The 21,976-nt window shown below is 48.7% G+C and overlaps 1 protein-coding gene and 1 long non-coding RNA gene across 5 annotated transcripts in view; one reads left to right on the forward strand and one right to left on the reverse strand.

Annotated features, from left to right (window-relative positions):
• Positions 1 to 5,457: 5,457 nt before the first annotated feature.
• Positions 5,458 to 20,368, reverse strand: LOC142824873 (uncharacterized). The gene is made up of 4 exons (XR_012899421.2): positions 20,286 to 20,368; positions 20,138 to 20,193; positions 8,214 to 8,301; positions 5,458 to 5,622 (listed from the first exon to the last, which is right to left on the reverse strand). It is a non-coding gene; the product is annotated as an uncharacterized LOC142824873 (long non-coding RNA).
• CCDC51 (coiled-coil domain containing 51) overlaps positions 20,083 to 21,976 on the forward strand; it is a 48,946-nt gene continuing 47,052 nt past the window's right edge. Inside the window, exon 1 of one of the 4 annotated variants that reach the window (XM_089781351.1) lies at positions 20,083 to 20,214. The gene's annotated coding sequence lies outside the window, so the exon portion shown is untranslated. Of the gene's footprint in view, positions 20,215 to 20,373; positions 20,535 to 21,976 lie in introns of those variants that run through there. The other 3 variants (XM_075916671.2, XM_089781353.1, XM_089781352.1) reach the window with 3 other exon arrangements.

The following is a 21,976-nucleotide window of genomic DNA, read 5'->3' on the forward strand; positions in this document are numbered from 1 at the left end:
ATTGTTAGCTAGGCCTCAGGCCAGGCCTGTGCCATGTGGGCTTTTGTTTTAGACCTTCATCTTACTACAACTGCTACTAGCCCCCTGCCCAGCCCCACCTGCTACCAGCCCTGGTTGCTTACTCACAGGCTTTATAAAACCCCAGCCTTCTTGATAGCCCCACCATCTTCCCTGTGGCCCTACCCCTAGGCAGCTAGGGTTACCAGATGTCCAGTTTTCACCCGGACCGTCTGGTAAAAAAACCCAGAAAACAGCAGACAAAGTATCTGGTATTGTGCGTGTCTCTCGTACAGGCAGCCAGCAGGGACAGAAAGGCACAGCAATTTTTTTTTTTTTTGGCTCAACCAGTTTTTCCCCCTGCCCTGTTTGGGATTTTTTTGTAAAAGTATCTGACAACCATAAGGACAGCTGAGCAGCCACTGTGTGGCTCTGCTAAGGAGGTGGGTAGGAGGTAAATTCTTGATGCATGTGCAGACACATATCTTTAAGGGAACAATGTCTCTATCATTCTCACCCCCCCAATTCTGGTCTTTTCTAAGGTTAAAAGTCTGAGTTTTTAATCTCTCTTCATATGGAACCCATTCCAAACCCCTATTCATTTTTGTTGCTCTTTTCTGAAACTTCTCTAATGCCCAGGTATCTTTTTTGTGATGAGGCAACCACATCTGTATGCAGTACAGGCAGTCCCCGAGTTACGCGGATCCGACTTACATCGGATCTGCAGTTACGAACGGGGCCCTCTCCCTGGTCTCCAGCAGACCAGGGAGAGGAAGCAAAGCGGCAGAACACGCGGGCAGCGGACAGCCCAGACACGAATGGGCTGTTCGCTGCCCGCGTGCTCCGCGGCTTTGCTCTGCAGACCAGGGGGACGGGGAGCAAAGCCGCGGAGCACACGGGCAGCAGACAGCCCAGACGCGTCTGGGCTGCCTGCGTGTTCCGCCGCTTTGCTCCCCGTCCCCCTGGTCTACAGACCAGGGGGACGGGGAGCAAAGCAGAGCAAAGCCGCGGAGCCCGAGGGCAGCAGGACAGCCACGGCACGTCTGGGCTGTCCCGCTGCCCCCATGCTCCGCAGCTTTGCTCCAGACGCCTGTGGTACAGCAGCTGGGGCGCTGCCGGTTGGTCCCGTAGCACCACTCTGGGGGCTACTGGGCCAACCTGGCAGCACCCCAGCTACTCTGCCCCAGGCATCCTGATTCAGCCACTCCTGGTCAGTTTCAGCAGTGGCTGAATCAGGACGCCTGGGGCAGAGCAGCTTGGGTGCTGCCGGGTTGGCCCAGTAGCGCCGAGAGTGGTGCTACGGGACCAACCCAGCAGCACCCCAGCTGCTCTGCCCCAGGCGTCCCCAAATCAGCCTCTGCTGAAACTGACCAGTGGCTGACTACAGGAAGCCCCTGCCCCGGGCTTCCTGGAATCAGCCGCTGATCAGTTTCAGCAGCAGCTGACTTGGGGATGCCTGGGGTTCTTAAGTTGAATCTGTATGTAAGTCAGAACTGGCGTCCAGATTCAGCCGCTGTTGAAACTGATCAGTTTCAGCAGCGGCTGAATCTGGACGCCAGTTCCGACTTACATACAGATTCAACTTAAGAACAAACCTACAGCCCCTATCTTGTACGTAACCCGGGGACTGCCTGTATTCAAGATGTGGGCATGCCAAGGATTTATAGGCAAAACGATATTGTCTGTCCTTTGCTTAATGAATCTTAACGTTGTTTGCTTTTTTGACTGCCGCTGCACACTAAGTGGATGTTTTCAGAGAACTATCCACAAGGACTTCATATTCACTTGCCATTTTGTTGCCTGATCTCCTAGTTTTGTGTCTGCTTGTTATTTTGGTCCCTGCCACCAGTTGGCCATTCTCCCATTGTCATTATGAACGGAGACCAAAAAAGAACATTGTAGAAGGCAATCACTGGTATGTGGCAGAGAAACATCACCTGCCTGCTGCTCCCTGCAGACCCCTTTCTCTGTTCATTTGCAGCCCACCCAGTGTCTGCAATGCTAAGCATTGGTAATGAAGTACAGCCTCTCCCTCCAGGCCCTCCACACCCTAAGCCCATGAAAGACCCTCATGGCTACACAGATGCTCTGAAAAAGGGTATGGACATGAACAAAGCTCTGGTGTCCAGTGACATGTAACAGCAGACCAGAAATAACCAAGCATCTCTCGTCGTATGCTGGTCTCCTTCCTTTAACTAAATGTAAGGGAGAGATGGAAGAGGCAGACAATCCCAGACAATTACCAGCCAAAGACAGAACTCTACATACCTTCCCTAGAATCCAATTCATTGCTCTCAGGGATGCACCTCGCTACTCAGACACTGGACAGATACACTTCAAACATACTGATACCTGCTCCTCCTCCATCACTGTCACCATCACACAGATCCCATAAGGGCCCATCAGCTCTACTGCCAAGAGCAATGTCTAGACTGCTCAGGTCCACTTATTCTAGATCCTCTGTGTCTGGCTGGAGCTCTTGGGTTGCACCATTGCCTGGGAGGAGCCTTCTGCAAGCATAGCAGATAACTTAAAGAACCACCACTGCCTAAAGAGTCTCCCTTTTCCATCTGCTCTGCATCATTCCCCACTGGACAGAGATGGATTCAACACTAATGGGTAGGGTCCTACCAAATTCACAGTCCATTTTCGTCGATTTCACAGTTAGCATTTTTAAAATCATAAATGTAATGTTCAGTTATTTGAATCTGAAATGTCATGGTGGTAATTATACAGGATCACAGGTGGGCTGGTAGTGTGCTAGAGGAAGACACAGGCCAAGGTAGACAATCCATCTCCCCTAGGCTGTGTCTAGACTGGCAAGTTTTTCTGCAAAATCATTAGATTTTGCGGAAAAACTTGCCAGCTGTCTACACTGGCCGCTTGAATTTCCGGAAAAGCACTGACGATCTCATGTAAGATCGTCAGTGCTTTTCTGGAAGTACTATGCTGCTCTCATTTGGGCAAAAGTCTTTTTCCGAAATACTTTTGCGCAAAAGGGCCAGTGTAAACAACACAGTAGTGTTTTCCGCAAAAAAGCCCCGATCGGGGCTTTTTTGCAGGAAACCGCATCTAGATTGGCCACGGACGCTTTTCCGCAAAAAGTGCTTTTGCGGAAAAGCATCCTGCCAATCTAGACGTGCTTTTCCGAAAATGCTTTTAATGGAAAACTTTTCGGTTAAAAGCATTTTTGGAAAATCATGCCAGTGTAGACGTAGCCCTAATGTATCGCACCACACTGAAATCCCTAGGATCACTTAGTCGTACATAGGAAAATCTTCATTCATAAGTTTTCATCCAGTTCTCTTATAGGTTCCTTGTCATTTTTGTTAGCTATTCAAGTGGGTTTATATTAATCAACATTTACAAAAATTAGACAAGGGACCAGGGAATTGTAAACAGAAGTTTGAACTCTTAGGAGCAGGGCTTATAGGAGTCATCCAACGAGATGCTGCTTAGTGCCCTGTTGCACACTAGAGCATTCTATCTGCCTCAGCCCCCACCTAGCTGCTTATCGGATTCTCACACTGTGCTCACCCTCCCTGTCTTCTTCCCTGGTACTTGGTCTGGCAGTGCTCCTCTGAGTGAGGAGAGTCCTTCGGCTAAACCACAGCTGGCTTTACTTGACTATCCCTCATATTTGCTGACCCAGAAAGCACTCACTTGTACTTGAGTTACACTACTCTCCACCATGCATTCACTCAAACAGCTTCCAGACTCACTGCCCCCCTCTTCCTGTGGCGCTTATTTTGTCAACTGTTCCTGTCCCTAAATATGCACTTTGGACCCCTTATTCTCCAGCTGCTCACGCTAAAAGCCTCCTGTCTCCACCCTAAAACTGTCTCTCCTGGGGCTCACTTAACCACACCTTCATAAACACTTGCCTTGATGCATGCCCCAAGAGATTCACCTGAAGCACTATTTCCTATTGCACTCCACTCTTACCTGCTCCTCCCAATGCTTACTTACAAAGTAGCAGACTGGGCATCCATCTTAGACCACTCTTTCCATACAGGAAACAAGTTAGACTTCCCTGGCTCCCTGAATTGTGTCCTATAGTTCCCAGTGCTCACAGCAAGCAAACTCTCCAACTCACCCATAGCCAGTTCCTCCCTATGTGTTCACCTTTAAATACTTCCTACATTTTTGCTTAGTAGTGGATTTTTTTGGTCTACCTAATACTTCAGGTATTACTTGCTGGAAAATTGTGTTAATTTAAAGAATGAATCCAATCACACAAGAGATTTGTACAAGGATAGACAAATGTAAATTAAAATTGACCAGGAGAAAGGCATTTTACCCAACCAGTCTTCCTCAAGAAAAGAGAGAACAGTATGAGTCTTTCTGGGAAGCAGAGGGGGCATGGGGAGGAACAGGGACCCTTCATTGACAAAGTATCTGAGAAGAGACACACACACACTCTCCATTATCCAGGATGTAGAGTTATAGCAGGCAGACACCTGGAACTGCATACAGATAGCAGTGCAGAAGTTTAATATTTTGTTCTTGGAACTAAACATCAGTTACACTGGACCAGCTAAAGCAGGGGTGGCCAATCAGTTAGACATGAAGATCAAAAAGAGCTGTGGATAGGGTTGCCAGATGGTTGAAACAAAAATACCCAATCACCCCCCCCTCCCCCCCAAAAAAAAGACACCAGGAAAAAATTATGTTGAAAAAAAAAGTGGGGGGAGGGGGGGGAAGCCAAAGTTATTGAGCAAAAAGACTCCAAGACTTAAGCAAAACAAACAAACAAAAAAACCACACAGCATTAAAACAGCATGTCTCCTTTAAGAGTGAGTGCAGGGATAGGAACAGGGGAGAAGTTGAGCACTAAGACCCAAGGGAGTCATTCCTTCCCCTTGGTCTTTTTGCCAGCAGCCATTGTGTGCTGGCAGCCTTGCAGAACCAGGTGAGCATGGGGGCTGCCACAGGGGCTGAGTGTTTGTAGAGTGGCCAGGTGCCCAGCATTTTCATCTCCTGGCTTGAGGGGGGGAGTCAGAAAATACCAGACATATTATGTGTCCGGTATTTTCTGAATTTTTTTTTAAACCGGACAGGAGGCAAAAATACTGAACTGTCCAGGTGAATACCGGACACCTACCTGGCAACCCTAGCTGTGGATAGTAGTGCACACAGCCACACATCCCTCCCCCAGAGCCAGGCACTCCCAGACACCTCCCATTCTAACTCAATGCCTGGGTCTCACCGGAGCTGCCACACACTTCTCCCTGTAGGAACTGGGGTGCGTGCACAAAGCAGTCATCCAGCTCTGATCAAGCCATAACCCTGAAAGCCACATTTCTTTGAGCAAAGAGCTACAGGTGGCTCAAGAGCCACAGGTTGGCCACCCCCAAACTATATATAGTTTCAAGGGGTTTTCAGCAGTAATCTCCTCTGCAGTTCAATACAATAATACATTGTGGAATTCAGTCTACAGGGCAACAGAGCAAGACAACATTTTAACAAAACAATTTATTTTGACAAAACAAAATGTACAAGGTGCTCAGTGAATTTTGACATGAATCTGCAGATCCATCACACAGTCAAGCAACCAGTGGGAACAGACTGCTTCCTCTATAGCATACGGCTACTTTTTACCAGACTTCTTGATGCCACCACCACCTGTCAAAGGAAAGGAAACCCCATAATAGACATCTGAGGCCTATACACAGGTGTGTTCCCACATGCCGATTTCTTCTTTTATTCCTTTACCACCTCCACTCAATGCCCCATCTAAGAATCCTCACCTTAGCCACACTCTTTGTATTACACTCCATCTCACCTTTTGATTTAATGGTTTTTGCATAATTTGTTTACTTCCTCAATTTTCCCATCAACACATGCTTTATTTTGCATTGCAAGTTTTGCACTCAGGACCCAATTCCTGTAATATCAATTACACACTTATTTGTGTCAGTGGGACAATATATCTAGAGACTGCTTGCATCCACTCAAGAAAACCCTCTACTTTTTCCTTATATAGCGCATAAAACAACGGTAACAACACTAACAATATGTTCATTCACCTCTCTGGCCTCTCTGGTCTTACCTGTGGGTCTCACAGGTGTTAAACAGCAAAATTTGGTCAACTAAATCTGGAGGAAGCCAGAAAAACTTGGGAGACTGTCAACAGCTTTTTCCATCTCAAGTTTTTCTCTCCACCTCCTCCCACACCATGTATGGGGAGAAAAGCGATACAGATTAAAAACATTCAAAAAGCTTTCTCATCAATTTTCAGAGTAAATGAGTCCACTTAAGGGCTCTATTCCTTAGTAAGGGACCCTAATCAGTCTTGAGAAACCTTTTGGCAGCAGGGCAAATACTCTTATGGGTACAGCATGAGTGCTACTCCACCCCCACCTAATTAAGGCACACTCAAGGCTGTAGGAATAGAGATAGCAGCAACTATCCCAGAGCAGAGGCCCCAAGTAGAGACCCCAAGAGAATCAAGGCCTTGTACTGGGGCATGATCAGTGCTCATACTGTACTTCCTGTTAGTCCCCAGCTGTAGCCAATGAAGCTATAATCCAATCAGCAGACCAAATTCTGGGATGAATCCTGGTCACATAACACCTGAGGCACCCTGAACACATGCTAAGAGTATGCGATATAGAAACATGAGGTATTGAGATTTTCAGGGCAGGGACTAAGTTAGGCAGACAGACAATAAAAGGGAGAGAAGAGATGGTGAATATTTAAAAAAAAAATTTTTAAAGGTAAAAATCAGTTTTTGTATTTATGGTAAACATTTTTTAAAATAAAGTTTTAAACTTTAATTTGAAATGTTGATCGATTGTAATATGTTTAATCTTCAACACAGGCCATTAGAATCATGTACATAATTTTATATATATATATATATATATATATATATATATATACACACACACACACACACACACACACACACACACACACACACACACACGTACGTTTGCTATCTAAGTATTAGAGAAAGTCAAACCAACATGCTACCCCAACTGAATGGTTAAGTATATAGAACCAGTTAGCTGACTTGCTAAATTTGCTTGTGACAGCAGTAGCCACTTTCTGCAGCTACAAGGACGTTATTTTTTAATCTCAGTTTATTCATTTAGATTAGTTCAACAACTAGATAATACAAAGTAGGGATGTGAAAGTGTAACCATGTACAGACCCAGACTCATTGGTTAATCTTTACAGTTACATGCAGGCTCCCAGGCATTTTCAGTGGTTACATGGTTACTCAAACACATTTTACATTCCCTAATTCAAAGTTATACTAACTGTGAATTTTAAAAAAAGGAACACTTGTTTATTATTGCCAATCTATAAGTAATAACATGGTGTGAAAGGATGAAACCCTAAGTTCCAAAATCTTGAAGGCCACGGTGTCCAGAAACAATTAGTTAAATGCACTAACTATATTGAAACTATTATATCGAAGAGTTTTAAATGCAAAACATGTTTGCTAAACTTTTTCCTTTATCCTGCTCATTTATTATACAAATAATATAATTCTATCTTAAAACTGTGTTGGCAAGATGAGGAAGTAGTGGGGAAGTCAAAGAGCAGTTACTAGAATTGACAGGTGTGTGTCTGTCCATGCAGACCACTGAATCTATTGAGCTAATTAACTGTAAAAAGCTTAGTTATACTAAATATTGTAAATCATCCAGGTTTGGTGCTCAATTAAAAAAAGTGAAGTGATTGACTACTTCAATTAAGTTTTCTTGATAATGTGTAGTTTACACTTCCTTGTATTTAATATCTTGGGAACATGGAGTAATTCACAATTAAAACCAGCTCACACTGGAATGTAAAATAACTAAGGCCCTCAAGTGCAGGTGTTACCTACAATAAATAAATTGAAAGCAAAGTTAACACATTAATTATAGGACATGTTAACCACATCCTTGTGGGCAGGGCAGAAGGCATCAGTGGCAGGGGACTGATGCAGTACCTGTCCCTAGCTTCCTCAGTGGTAGACCCTATCAGTGGGGGGTAAATCCTGCACCCATATCCTACCTCTATATTTGAAAATACAGGGGACTCAAATACATTGACAGTGCAATTAAGACTGATCAATCACAATTAATTTTTGTAATTGCTTAACAGCCATAAAACCACCTAAGGTATAGTTCTTGTTATGTTAGTGTAACAAAAAACAACTAATATAATCCCTTCACTTGTCCTACCCTTAAGGCAAGCCAGTTACTGAGGGGGCCACTTACTAAGGGGGCCTTTCCCAGAAGCTTTAGTCTTCATCTCCTCAAGTTTCTTCTGCTCTTCCTTCTGTTTCTGCTTGAAGGCCAAATCTTCCTAAAGAAAAAAGTCAGTATTATTAGCATCTTCTTTCTGACCACTGCATTGAACTGACTAGGATTTTGTGATAACAAAATTAGAAGCAAGCAACTATTTCTAGAAAACAAAATGACCCCCAAAAATTTGAAATCTTTTCAAATTAAGCAAGATGGCCATAGAATCATACAAGTGTACAGCTGGAAGGGATTTCAACAGGTCATCTAACTCCCTCACTTAAGGCAAGACTAATAACTAGACCATTCCTGACAAGTGTTTCTGTGCTAACCTAGGGATGTTAAATTGCAGTTAATCAGCTAATCTAGTAGTCAATGGAATTTCCAGCGACTACTCGATTACTTAGGAGGTAGGGGGAATGCTTACTACCCCCGCTGTGGCACTGCAGTTCAAATGTAATAGAAGCTGGGCATGCAGCAGCCCAGCTCCTGCTACATTTGAACTGCAGAGCTGCAGCAGGGTTAGCTCCTGAGGGCAGCGTGAGCCAGGATTAAGCAGTCTCAGCCCATGTTGGCCCCGAGAGCTAACCCTGCTGCAGCTTTACATTTAAAATGTAGTAAGCGGCTACGGCGGGGGAGGGGAGGGCAAGCGCGAGCTGGGACTAAGCAGTCCCAGTTCGCACTAGCTCCAGGATGCTGCTGCTCTAATGTTTAAATGTAATAAGAGCCCACAGCAGGTTCTTACTACATTTAACCTGCAAAGCTGTTGTGGGGTTAGCTCCCGGGGGCGGCTCTGCCCTCCCCTCATCACACCACAGCTTTTAAGCTGGCTTCCCCCAGCACTGGCCCCTGCTTCCCCACCCTTGCTGCTTCTAACCAGAGGGAGAAAAGGGGAGGGGGAGCAAGTAATCGACTACTCCCTTACATCCCTACTTTAACCTGTTCCTAAAAACTCCAAACAGACATTCCACAACCTCTCTAGGAAACTTGTCCCAGTGCTTAACCACCTTAAGAGTTAGGAAGATTTCCTAACGGCTGGCCTACACCTCCTTTGCTGCAATTTAAAACTACCACCTCCTGTCCTATCCACAGATATTAAGCAGAACAAATTTTCCACCCTCTTGCTTGGAACAACCTTTTATGTATTTGAAAACTATTATCATCCCTAGTCTTCTCTTTTCCAGATTGAATCCATCTTCACTCAGTCATGTTTTCTGGACCTTTAATAATTTTTGTTGCTCTTATCTTTCTCCGATTTGTCCATATCTTTCCTGAAAGATGAAGCTCAGAACAGGACACGATACTCCAGCTGAGGCCTAATCGGCATAGAGTAGAGCAGAAGAATTACTTCTCATATCTTGTTTGCAACATTCCTGCAATACATCCCAGAATTATGTAAATTTTGTTTGCAATGTTACACTGTGACTGAGACTTAGTCTGTGCTCCACTATGATCCTAGATTCCTATCCACTGTACTCTTTCCTACAGAGTTATTTCCCATTTTCTGGCTAAAGTTTAACCCCTGGAAGCCAAAAAATACACAGTTAAATACCACCTCACAATACAACCTTAATCCTGCCCTTTCTGAGCAATTCTTCAGCATGTCAACAGCACACACAGCAACATAACAGCACTCCATCTTTACAGGAGCTATGGAACATTTTGTTATAGTTTGCTAAAAATCCATGTTTTTAAGTCAAAGTTTTAAAATTAAAAATTACTTGTTATTTTTAAAATCAAAGCATTTTAAAATTAAATTTGAAGTTATGGCAACATGTGTTAAAGGCTAACGATACAATAATTCATTAAAATCTTTTACAGTAAATTAGAAGTATTGAACAGCCTATGATCTAGTTCTAAAATCTTGAAGGACATGAGGTCAGAAACAGGAAATTTATGAACTATACTTACTACTTCCTTTGTTTAATCAGCTTGTTTTAAATTCAAAGCATGTTGTGTTAAACCCTGGAAAAAGATTGGCTTTATTTAATATAACAGGCATCGCAGAAACTTGGTGGAATGAGGGTGATCAATGGGACACAGTAATACCAGGGTACAAAATATATCAGAAGGACAGCATAGGTCCTGCTGTTGGTCTAGTGGCACTATATGTGGGGAAAAAAGTGCAAAACCATATGAAGTAAAAACTGTTCCATAGACTCTCCATGGCTAGTAATTCCATGTTCTACCTATTACCAGGCACCTGACTAGGATGGTGACAATGACTGTGCAATGCTAAATGAAGATTAGAGAGACTACAAAATAAACTCAATCATAATGGGGGGATTTCAATTATCCTATATTGACTGTGTACAGGACAGGATGCAGAGATAAAGTTTCTTGATACTTCAAATGACTGCTTCTTGGAGCAGCTGGTTCTGGAACCCACAAGAGAAAAGGCAATTTTTATTGAGTCCTACATGGAGCGCAGGATCTGATCCAAGAGGTGAACATAGCTGGACCGCTTAGAAATCTGCACCTATGTTTCCCAGGGCACTCTGTGGAACAGGGAGGGGAGTGCTGCCTCAAAGTAATAGCGAAAATATTCAAAGTACATTAGAAGCAGGAAGCTGCTAAACAGCCAGTGGAGCCACTGGACAATTGAGACACTAAAGGAGCACTCATAGATGATAAGGTCATTGCAGAGAAACTAAATGAAGTGTTTGCATCAGTCTTCATGGTTGAGGACTGGGGATATTTTAAAAATGGTTCTTATTGTAACAGTGCAGCCACTAAAAATGATAGCTGTTACACGCTAGGTCCCTGGGAGTGGGGCACTGATGCATACAAAGCTGGCTCCACACATGTATTGGCTAAGGCTGTTAAAAAGTGGTTATTTGGCTAATTGTGTAGTTGATACAATTTATATAGACTATCATGTAGTCAATAACGAGGCTGCTCTGCAGATCTGCAGCAGGGTTAGCTCCCCGAGCCAACTCAAGTCGGGACACAGCAGTCCTGGCTTGTGCCAGCTCTGAATCCGGCTCTTACTACATTTAAAATTCAGAGGCGCCGTGGTCCAGGACCAGTGTGAGCGGGGACTACTACGTCCAGCAGCCCCTGTTTGTGGCTATTTCCACTGACTAGTCGATTAGTTGATAAGGTGGGAAAACTGCAGAGCCACAGCGGAGTTAGCTTCCGGCCTGGGAGGTAACTCAGCTGCAGCTCTGCCTTTTAAACGTATTAAGAGCCACGCTCTTAATGCATTTAAAAGGCAAAAGCATAGCAGGGCACTGGGTGCGACCTGGGAATCAGCTGTCCTTTGATAGGGTATCCGGCTTTGTGAATAAGGGAGAAGTTGAGGATGTGGTATACCTAGACTTTAGTAAGGCATTTGACACGGTTTCACATTACTTTCATATCAATAAACTAGGGAAATACAACCTAGATGGGGCTACTATAAGGTGGGTGCATAACTGGATGGATAACCATTCTCAGGGAGTAGTTATGTCTTACCAGCATGACTGTGAACCGTTAATAACAAATGAGGTTCTGCAGGGGTATGTTTTAGAACCGGTACTCTTCAATATTTAGTATGATCATTAAGTTTGCTGATAACACCATGCTGGGAGGACAGGGTCAGAATTCAAAATTATATGGACAAACTAGAGAAACACTCTGAGGTAAATAGGATGAAGTTAAATAAGGACAAATGGAGAGGACTCCACTTAGGAAGGAACAGAATGGGAAGCGACTGTCTAGGAAGGAGTACTGTGGAAAGGGATCTAGGGGTCATAGTGGACCACAAATTAATAGAGTCAACAGTATGACACTACTGAAAAAAAACAAACAAACCCATGATTCTGGGGTACATCAACAGGAGTGTTGTGAGCAAGACAGGCGAAGTCATTCTTATTTATTTAAAATATTTTTACCCTACATCTCTATTTAAAATATGAAGCGGCTTACAACATTTAAAAAACCCACAATAAATAAATTTATATATATATATATATATATATATATATATATATATATATATATATATATATATATATAAAGTAAAATATAGGATCCCAAGGGGGGGGGAGGGGAAAGACACGTAAAACCTGCTAAACACGTAAAACCTCAGAGGAGGGAGGGACCAACCGACCGAAACACCAATACAAGCAGGGGTAAAAAGGGTGGCCTTGGCCTGGCGTCAAAACAGTGCCAGCGTTAGTGCCAGACGAATGTCCCGGGGCAGAGAATTCCATGGCCTAGGGGCAGATGCTGAGAAGGCCTTGGTTTGTGTAGATGTCAATCTTATCACCATAACTGCAGGAAAATGGAACAGAGCCTCCCCAGCCAACCTCAGTCCCCGGGCAGGATAATGTAGGAGATGGTCCTTCAAATACCCCAGTCCCAACCCATTTAGGGCTTTATAAGTCATGACCAAGACCATGAATTCTGCCCAGAAACACACCGAAAGCCCGTACATCTGCCAGAGCACCCGCATAATGTGCTCCACGTAACGAGTATTAGTTAAAACCCAAGCCATCGCATTCTGAACCAGATGACACTTCTGAAGACTCTTCAAAGGCAGCCACACGTAGAGCACATTACAGTAATCCAATTGGGACGTGTCGAGCATGAATCACTGTAGCCAAGTTGTTCTTATTCAGGAAGAGTCGCAGCTGGCAGGTCAGCTGAAGCTGCCCAAAAGCACTCCTGGCCACCGAGGAAATCTGATTTTCAAATGTTAAAAAAGGGTCCAGGACCTGCTTTTTCCAGGGGAGTGTAACCCCATCCAGAACAGACCACACTCCTGGACAGAGAGTTTTCTGATCCCCAGGACCTCAGTCTTATCCGGATTCAGCTTCAGCCTATTTGACCTCATCCAGTTCATCACTGGTTCAGATTCATCTCAGCCATACCTGATCTCATAACACAGAGAAACAGAGTTGGGTGTCATCTGCATATCTATGGCACTGTCCTCTAAATCTCCTTATGATCTCTCCCAGCAGTTTCATGTAGATATTAAACAGCATAGGGGATAAGATGGAACCTTGCGGGACCCCATAGCACAACTGCCATGGGGTCAAGTAGCAGTCCCCAAGCTTCACCTTTTGAAAGTGTCCAGACAGGTAGGACCAGAACCATTGCAAGACATTGTCTCAGATATCCTTCTGGGGCACCTGGTGGAGCTGGGTATCATGATCGATGGTATCAAAGGATCCAAGAGAATCAATAGGAATGCACTCTACCGGTGTAGGTTGTCTACCAGGGCAATCAAAGTGGTTCCAAAACCAGGCCTGAAGCCAGACTGAAATGGATCTAAAGCAGTGATCTCCAACCTTTTTACACCCAAGATCACTTTTTAAGTATCAGGGCAAGCCAAGATCCACCCCATCCCTTCCCCAAGATCCCACCGCTTCCTTGAGGCCCTGCCCTTTCTGTTCCCTCCTGTCCATCATTTGCTGTCCCCAGCCCTTACTCACTCTCACTGGGTGCAGGCTCTGAGGTGGGAATGAGGGATCTGGGTGAGGGAAGGGGTGAGAGGTGCAAACTCCAGGAGGGAATCTGGGTGCAGGAGGAAGTGGAGAAGGGGATGCTGGCTCAGGGAAGGGGGTCCAGGCTGGAGAGTGTTAGCGTTATGTGGAAGATTGGGGTGCTGTGCAAGCCGCAGGCTAGTGGCTGTGGGAGTGCAGGAGTTTGGGTTGAGCTCAGGACAGGGAGATTGGAAGTATGATGGGCTCAGGACACAGATTTGCAATGTGTGGATGGTGCAAGAGTGTTGTGGCAGAAGACTGGGAATGTGGGTGGTGCAGGAGTTTGAGTATGTGAGAGGCTCAGGAAAGGGGTGCTGTTGTATGATAGGCTTAGGGTTGGCCTCGGAGTGTGAATGCAGAAATGTGAGTGCAGAAATGTTATGATGCTGCGGCCAGATGGGGGCTTGGCCCCAATTGGGCACTTGCTGGCCAGACTTCATTTTTAAATAAAATATTTTGTCAAACAATGTTTCAGCAATAAATTATCTTTATTTATGAGAGGGGCGGGGAAGCTGTTTTGGGTCAGAGGCTACTGACCCACAGATAAATCAGTCAGGGACCACCTAAGTGAGATGCAAAAAAAACACCAAAAACCTCTGCAAACCCCCTCAAGCCTCACTTATGTGGCCTCAACTATGACAACTCACACGCCTGGCACTCCAGCCCCATTGGAGGGGAAGAGGAGGTGGTAGGACTGAGGTTCAAGTCCTCAGCCAGATTAACTCTTCTGGAGTTCCAGGGTTAATGGATTTTGTGGGCCCCTCTATACTCTGAGATAGGGCTAAAAAATGAGGGATCCAGTGTGCAGGATAGGGCTGCTAGTGAGTGGGATAGAAATTGGGCTGCAGAATCTGGACGGAAAATATGGTACAGAAACAAGCTGGGGGTAGGTGTCTGGCCAGAAGCAGGGTGCTGGTGGGAGTTTGGGCAGAGGAAAGGGTGCTGGTGGGGGCCGGGGCAGGAGCAAAGTGCTGGTGGGTGTCAGGCCAAGGGCAGGGTGGGTCTAGCCAGGGTCAATATCTAGGGATCCCATGGTGTGCACGCTGCTTCCCCCTCCTCCTCAAACAGCCAGTGCACTTCCTGAAAAGTCAAAGCCCAGGACTTCTAACACACTAACACACACACACACACACACACGCACGCTCCTGCACACAAGCAGGCAGCACAGGGAAGGAAGTCCCTGGCTGTGCGCCAAATCTGGCTTTGTGCCAGATCTGGCTTTTCAGGAAGTACGTCGACTGTTTTGGGGAGGGGAGGAGCAGCGCATGCACTTTGAGACACCGGATCTGGCGTGCAGCCGGGGACTCTCCCCTCCATGCCACAGGAAGCCGGCGGTACCTCCATTTTCTCAGGAGGTAGGGCCAGCGCAGGCTGCTTTTTGGGAGTGGGTGAGGGGAACAATGGAGGGGTTCTGGAACACCTTGCAGTTGAATAGTCATGCCCTCAAAATCGACCAGTTGATCGTAATCAATGGGTCGGTAACCATGGATCTAGATAATCTGTTTTTTCCAAGAAAGTTTAGAGTTGCAACGCCACCACTTGAGTACCTTGCCCAAGAAAGGAATATTAGCAATTGGGTGATAGTTATTCACATCAAGTGGATCCAGGGAAGGCTTCTTAAGAAATGGCTTTATCATCACCTCTTTCAAGGTGGTGGGAACCGTCCCAGATCTAAAAGACGCATTAATAATCCCCTGGATCCAACTAGTCATCCCTGCTTGGCTCGATTTAATAAGCCATAAAGGGCAGGGATCAAGTGAGCACGTGACCAGTAGCACTGCTCCAAGTGTAGCACTAGAATGGGAATTTTGTAACTTACATTTCTTATAACTGACTTATATGTTATAGCAAAAGTTTGGATTAAACTTAAATACAAGATGGAGGCCTCAGACAGGCAGCTTTGTTAACTTAGCTCCAGCTCTGTTTGATATTAGCATGTTAAAGTGAAGGGATGGAATATTGTAATACATAGTGATGTTAGAAAGAAGATAGAAATAAGTTAGATAGAAAGAAGATAGAAAGAAGTTTAATGTTGAAAGACTTCGTAACTTTGTGAAAGTGACTAGAAGTACCCTTTGTTCCATGCAGCCATTCTGTAAATGTGTTGTCTGTGTGAATGAGAGAGAGAATGTTTTAGGAGAGAAGCGTGAAGGCCAATGCATGCTCAAATGGTCAAAGGAGGTGCCAGAGACTCAAAAGCACCAAATAATAATCAAAGTACACTGAAGACACAGACTACCCGGGCAGACTGATAACCACCCCTTGATAGGGAACCAATCACAACTTTCACCAGAAAGACAACACCCGAGGGGCTGTCAGCACACTAATATCAAATGACTGAGAACAACTTCTTCCCAATAAGCATATGTAGCAGGAAGACTGACTGTGATGCTGAATGACTAATTATGGCCTGACAAGGCAAAACACATAGGAAGAAAAGTCCTATAAAGGATGGTAATAGAGATGTAACCATGTTAATCTATTCTAGCTGTAACAAAATACAGGACTATGTAGCACTTTAAAGACTAACAAGATAGTTTATTAAGTGATGAGTTTTTGTGGGCCAGACCCACTTCCTCAGATCCAATTGTGGAAGAAAATTGGCATGACCATATACCAAAGGGATACAATCAAAAAAAGTGAACCAAGAAAAATGACTGGGTGGCACATTGTGAATGCTATTGCTGTTCGCTAGCCTGTGTTAAAAATTAATGAAGAGCTTTTCAGAGTTGGAACAGGGAAGGAAGGCATGATTTCTTTCTATCATGACATGTAATTTCTTTTCTTCACTGTAAATCAGTGTTTCCCAAACTATGGGCCGCGGGAAAAAAATACCAGGCCTCAGCATGGCTGCCGGGAGGGGAGGGGAGCAGGGAAGGCTGGGAGGAGGGAACCGGCTGCCAGGAAGCAGGGTTGGGGCAGCAGGGCTGATCCGCGGAGATCCAGGCAGCCGGCAAAAGCAGGGCTGGGGGCAGCGGGGCTGTCCCACGGAGATCCGGGCAGGTGGGTAGGCAGGCATCCGGCAAAAGCAGGGATGGGGGCAGTGGGTGCTGTCCTGCAGAGATCCAGGCAGGTGGACGGGCGGGTGGCAAAAGCAAGGCTAAGGGCAGTGGGGCTGCCCCATGGAGATCCATGCAGGCAGGAGGGCAGCAAAAGCATGGCTGGAGGCAGTGGGCCTGTCCGTGGAGATCTGGGCGGGTGAGCGGTTGGCGGGCCTGTCCGGTGCAAGAGATCAGGGAGGGCAGGCAGCGGAACCAGGGCTGGAAAGGAGCCGGACAGGAGCCGGACGGGCTGCCAGAGGGAGAACAGGAGAAGGAGGAGGATGGGAGAATCAGCTGCCGAGAGCAGGGCTGGACAGGGGCAGCGGGGCTGGTCGGGGGTCATCAGGGGATCGGGGCTGACCGGGGGGAGATTGGTAGGGGACAGGGGGAACCGGCCGCTGGAAGCAGGGCTCGACTGAGGAGATTGGGAAGAGAAAAGGGGGGGAAGCAGGACTGACCTGGGCACATGCAGACCCTGCAGATGAGTGAGTCTGGCCAGAGATTCCATTTCCCCCCCTCCCCAACATACCCCCCCTTGAGTAGTTATGAACTGCCTGGCAGGTAGACACACTCAGACAGTGTGAGCACATCTACCAGCCAGGCAGTTCACAGCTAAGGACTGATACACCTAATTATAATAAAACTTACCTAATTAGAGAATACCAGGCATTTTATGTCTGGTAATTTCTCAAATTCTTTCCAGGACAAAACCTTCAAATACTGGACTGTCCAGTACAAAACCAGACACCTGGCAACCCTACCCTTCCTTGCACCTTCCCTCTTAGCCAGATAACCTGCCCCCAGTCTGCTCCTGCCTCCTGAAGTGCTCATGCGGGACTGGTCCCCCAAGCCTTGGCCTGGGCTGGGTGGAGGATGCAGCTGGGTGAATCACTGAAAATTTATTCATTTTTTTATATGAGCTTATATTTTTGGGCTGCAAAAGACAGTACTGAAAAGAAGAACGGGTTCCAACTAAAGTAAAAAGTTTGGGAAACCCTGATCTAGCCAGCTTTCTATCCATCTTACAGTCCATTTATCCAATCCATATTCCCTTAACTTGCTGGCAAGACTATTGTGGGTGACTGGATCAAAAACTTTGCTAACGCTGGCACTTGGGGCTTTGGGAGGACCAGAAACAACTTATTTGTAATTTGCTTAATGAATATGCAAAAGAATGTTACCAGTCCTCCAAAAGCTCGTGAATGGATTTACTGGTCCCCGTGTCAAAAAGTTTGGGAACCCCTGCTGTAAATGATGGAGGCTATTCATCATTTACAGTGAAATGATGAAATGCTGAGACTGGCAGCATTTCTCCCAGAATCCTTATGAAGAAAAGTAATCCATATACAAGAGCCTTTTAGAGGACCAAGGGTGAAGTGGCCATACAGGCATAATCATATACTCCCTATCCACCATGGAAAGCATTTCTATCCCAGCCCCATGTACTCCAGAACAGAAAGCTTTAAGGGACTCCAGCCAATAAAAGGGCCAAAGAATCCATGTTTATATGGATCAAGTGCCGCCCTAAACCTTACAAACTGATGCAGGGAGCTAAGGACACTACAGGCAGTCCCCGGGTTACGTACAAGATAGGGAGTGTAGGTTTGTTCTTAAGTTGAATCTGTATGTAAGTCGGAACTGGCATCCAGATTCAGCCGCTGCTGAAACTTACCAGCAGTGGCTGAATCAGGACGCCTGGGACAGAGCAGCTGGGGTGCTGCCAGGTTGGTCCAGTAGCGCCCAGAGCGGCGCTACGGGACCAACCGACAGCGCCCCAGCTGCTGTACCACAGGCGTCCGGAGCAAAGCCACGGAACACAGGGGCAGCCGACAGCCCAGACTTGCCGCAGCTGTCCCGCTGCTGGTGTCCTCCAAGGCTTTGCTCCCTGTCTCCCTAGTCTGCTGGTCTCCAGCAGACCAGGGAGACGCGGAGCAAACCCCGTTCGTAACTGCAGATCCGACATAAGTCGGATCCGCATAACTTGGGGACTGCCTGTATTTCAGCTTCTACAGTCAAAACCACTGAGAGAGGAGGGGCACAGCAACCACAGAGCAGCCTTGTAGTATGACCCCAGTTTAAGGCTGGCTTGGGGTTTTCACCCCTCAAGCAACTCCTGTGCCATTTGCATAAAGCCCAAATTCTCAGGCACCATGTAGCTGGAAAAGTATCAGAGGGGTAGCTGTGTTAGTCTGAATCTGTGAAAGCGGTGAGGAGTCCTGTGGCACCTTATAGACTAACTGAAGTGTAGGAGCATAAACTTTCGTGGGCTAAGACCCACTTCATCATATGCATGTTCCTACACTTCAGTTAGTCTATAAGGTGCCACAGGACTCCTCGCTGCTCATGTAGGCGGAGTGGATTTAAAATATTTAGCTACCACACAAACATGAAAAGCAATAATGGAGTTTTCAAGATATGTACAAAATACATCTGATTAGAATTCTGGCTCAATATTTTCTGAGCTATGAAACAATACACTGGATTAAGTTCTCTCCTACCATGACCACAGCCAAGCAAAGAATACAAACAAATCCCCGCGTCCCTCTAAAAACATACACAATTAAAAACCAAACACGTAAGTAATTTTTAGAAATAGGCAACATCCCTTTCTTCACACCTACCTTTACACTCTCAGAGGTACGGCCAGAAGCAATCCACGCAACAGCAGTACCGTGCCACTGGTGCCAGGAAGAACCCCGCTGCCACTGGCTTGCTCCCGAAGAGCACCCGCAGCTACGGCTCGTTCTCCCGACACGCGCCAGCAAAGCGGCAATTGCCTGTAGGCTGAGGCAAGGCGGTTCCCCGGCCCGGTCCCGGCCTTCCCGGGCGTAGGCAGCGCCCCCCCCGGCACGCTCGGCCCCAGGCAGCGCCCCCCCCCGGCCCGCCCGGCCCCCCGGCCCGGCCCCGGCCCCCCCCCCCCCGCCCCGCCCGGCCCCAGGCAGCGCCCCCCCCCCCCCGCCCCCCGGCCCGCCCGGCCCCAGGCAGCGCCCCCCCCCCCCGCCCCCCGCCCGCCCGGCCCCAGGCAGCGCCCCCCCCCCCGCCGCTCTGCCCCCCGCGCCCGCCCCCGCCCCACCCCCCGCCCCCCCCCCCGCCCCGCCCCAGGCAGCGCCCCCCCCCCCGCCCGCCCGCCCGGCCCCAGGCAGCGCCCCCCCCCCCCGCCCTGCCCCCCCCCGCCCCGCCCCGCCCCAGGAAGCGCCCCCCCCCCCCCGCACGCTCGGCCCGCCCGGGCGCAGAGGCAGAGCGCGAGGCCGGTCCCCGCGCGCCACTCGAGCAGGGCGGGGCCTGCCGCAGACACCCCCCGACGCGGCCCCACGAGACGCAGACAGGCGCGCGCCACCCCAGGGCGGGGCCGCCCGGCACAGAGCCCCGCCCCTCAGCCGGGCCCCACCTCGGCCAGGTCCTTCGCCTGCTTCTTCGGCTGCTTCAGGGGCTTCTTCTTGCCGCCTGCGCGAGGGAGAGGAAACGGTCAGGCACCGCGCGGCGCTGCTCCACAAGAGGGGGGGGGGACCCGCGCGCGCGCGCCAAGCGCCCCTCACCGTCTCTACCCGACATCGCGCCACGAGCTCCGGCACCGCGTCCACTGCCCCGGAACTACAAGCCCGACTGCCCACGTCACTTCCGGGGCTTTTGCGGCTGCCCTGAGAGTCTCTGGACCGGACGCTTCAGACTCCGCCCCCGCCCCCCACAGAGCGGTCAGCTTTGCGCGTGCCCGAGTCTCCCGCGTCCGAGCTGAGCCGCGCGCCGAGGCCGAGACCGGTAGGGGCGGGAGGGAGCACGGAGAGAGGGTTAGTTGGGGGGCGGGGTCACGGAGAGAGGGTTAGTTGGGGGGCGGGGTCACGGAGAGAGGGTTAGTTGGGGGCAGAGGGAGGGTTGGATGAGGGCATGGAGAGAGGGTTAGTTGGGGGGCGGGGTCACGGAGAGAGGGTTAGTTGGGGGCGGGGTCATGGAGAGAGGGTTAGTTGGGGGCGGGGTCACGGAGAGAGGGTTAGTTGGGGGCGGGGTCATGGAGAGAGGGTTAGTTGGGGGCAGAGGGAGGGTTGGATGGGGGCATGGAGAGAGGGTTAGTTGGGGGGCAGAGGGAGGGTTGGATGAGGGCATGGAGAGAGGGTTAGTTGGGGGCGGGGTCATGGAGAGAGGGTTAGTTGGGGGCGGGGTCATGGAGAGAGGGTTAGTTGGGGGCGGGGTCATGGAGAGAGGGTTAGTTGGGGGCGGGGTCATGGAGAGAGGGTTAGTTGGGGGGCAGAGGGAGGGTTGGATGGGGGCATGGAGAGAGGGTTAGTTGGGGGGCAGAGGGAGGGTTGGATGGGGGCATGGAGAGAGGGTTAGTTGGGGGGCGGGGTCATGGAGAGAGGGTTAGTTGGGGGCAGAGGGAGGGTTGGATGAGGGCATGGAGAGAGGGTTAGTTGGGCGGGGTCACGGAGAGAGGGTTAGTTGGGGGGCAGAGGGAGGGGGGGCAGAGGGAGGGTTGGATGAGGGCATGGAGAGAGGGTTAGTTGGGGGCGGGGTCACGGAGAGAGGGTTAGTTGGGGGGCGGGGTCAGGGTCACGGAGAGAGGGTTAGTTGGGGGGCGGGGTCATGGAGAGAGGGTTAGTTGGGGGGCGGGGTCACGGAGAGAGGGTTAGTTGGGGGCAGAGGGAGGGTTGGATGAGGGCACGGGAGAGGGTTAGTTGGGGGCAGAGGGAGGGTTGGATGAGGGCACGGACAGAGGGTTAGTTGGGCAGGGTCACGGAGAGAGGGTTAGTTGGGGGGCGGGGTCATGGAGAGAGGGTTAGTTGGGGGGCAGAGGGAGGGTTGGATGAGGGCATGGAGAGAGGGTTAGTTGGGGGGCAGAGGGAGGGTTGGATGAGGGCATGGAGAGAGGGTTAGTTGGGGGGCGGGGTCATGGAGAGAGGGTTAGTTGGGGGGCAGAGGGAGGGTTGGATGAGGGCACGGAGAGAGGGTTAGTTGGGGGCAGAGGGAGGGTTGGATGAGGGCATGGAGAGAGGGTTAGTAGGGGGGCGGGGTCATGGAGAGAGGATTAGTTGGGGGGCGGGGTCACGGAGAGAGGGTTAGTTGTGGGGCAGAGGTTGGGTTGGATGTGGGCATGGAGAGAGGGTTAGTTGGGGGCGGGGTCATGGAGAGAGGGTTAGTTGGGGGGCGGGGTCACGGAGAGAGGGTTAGTTGGGGGCAGAGGGAAGGTTGGATGAGGGCATGGAGAGAGGGTTAGTTGGGGGCAGAGGGAGGGTTG

This window comes from Pelodiscus sinensis, chromosome 11 (assembly GCF_052426305.1).
Source record: "Pelodiscus sinensis isolate ZL-2025 chromosome 11, ASM5242630v1, whole genome shotgun sequence".
NCBI classification, from domain to species: domain Eukaryota; kingdom Metazoa; phylum Chordata; order Testudines; family Trionychidae; genus Pelodiscus; species Pelodiscus sinensis.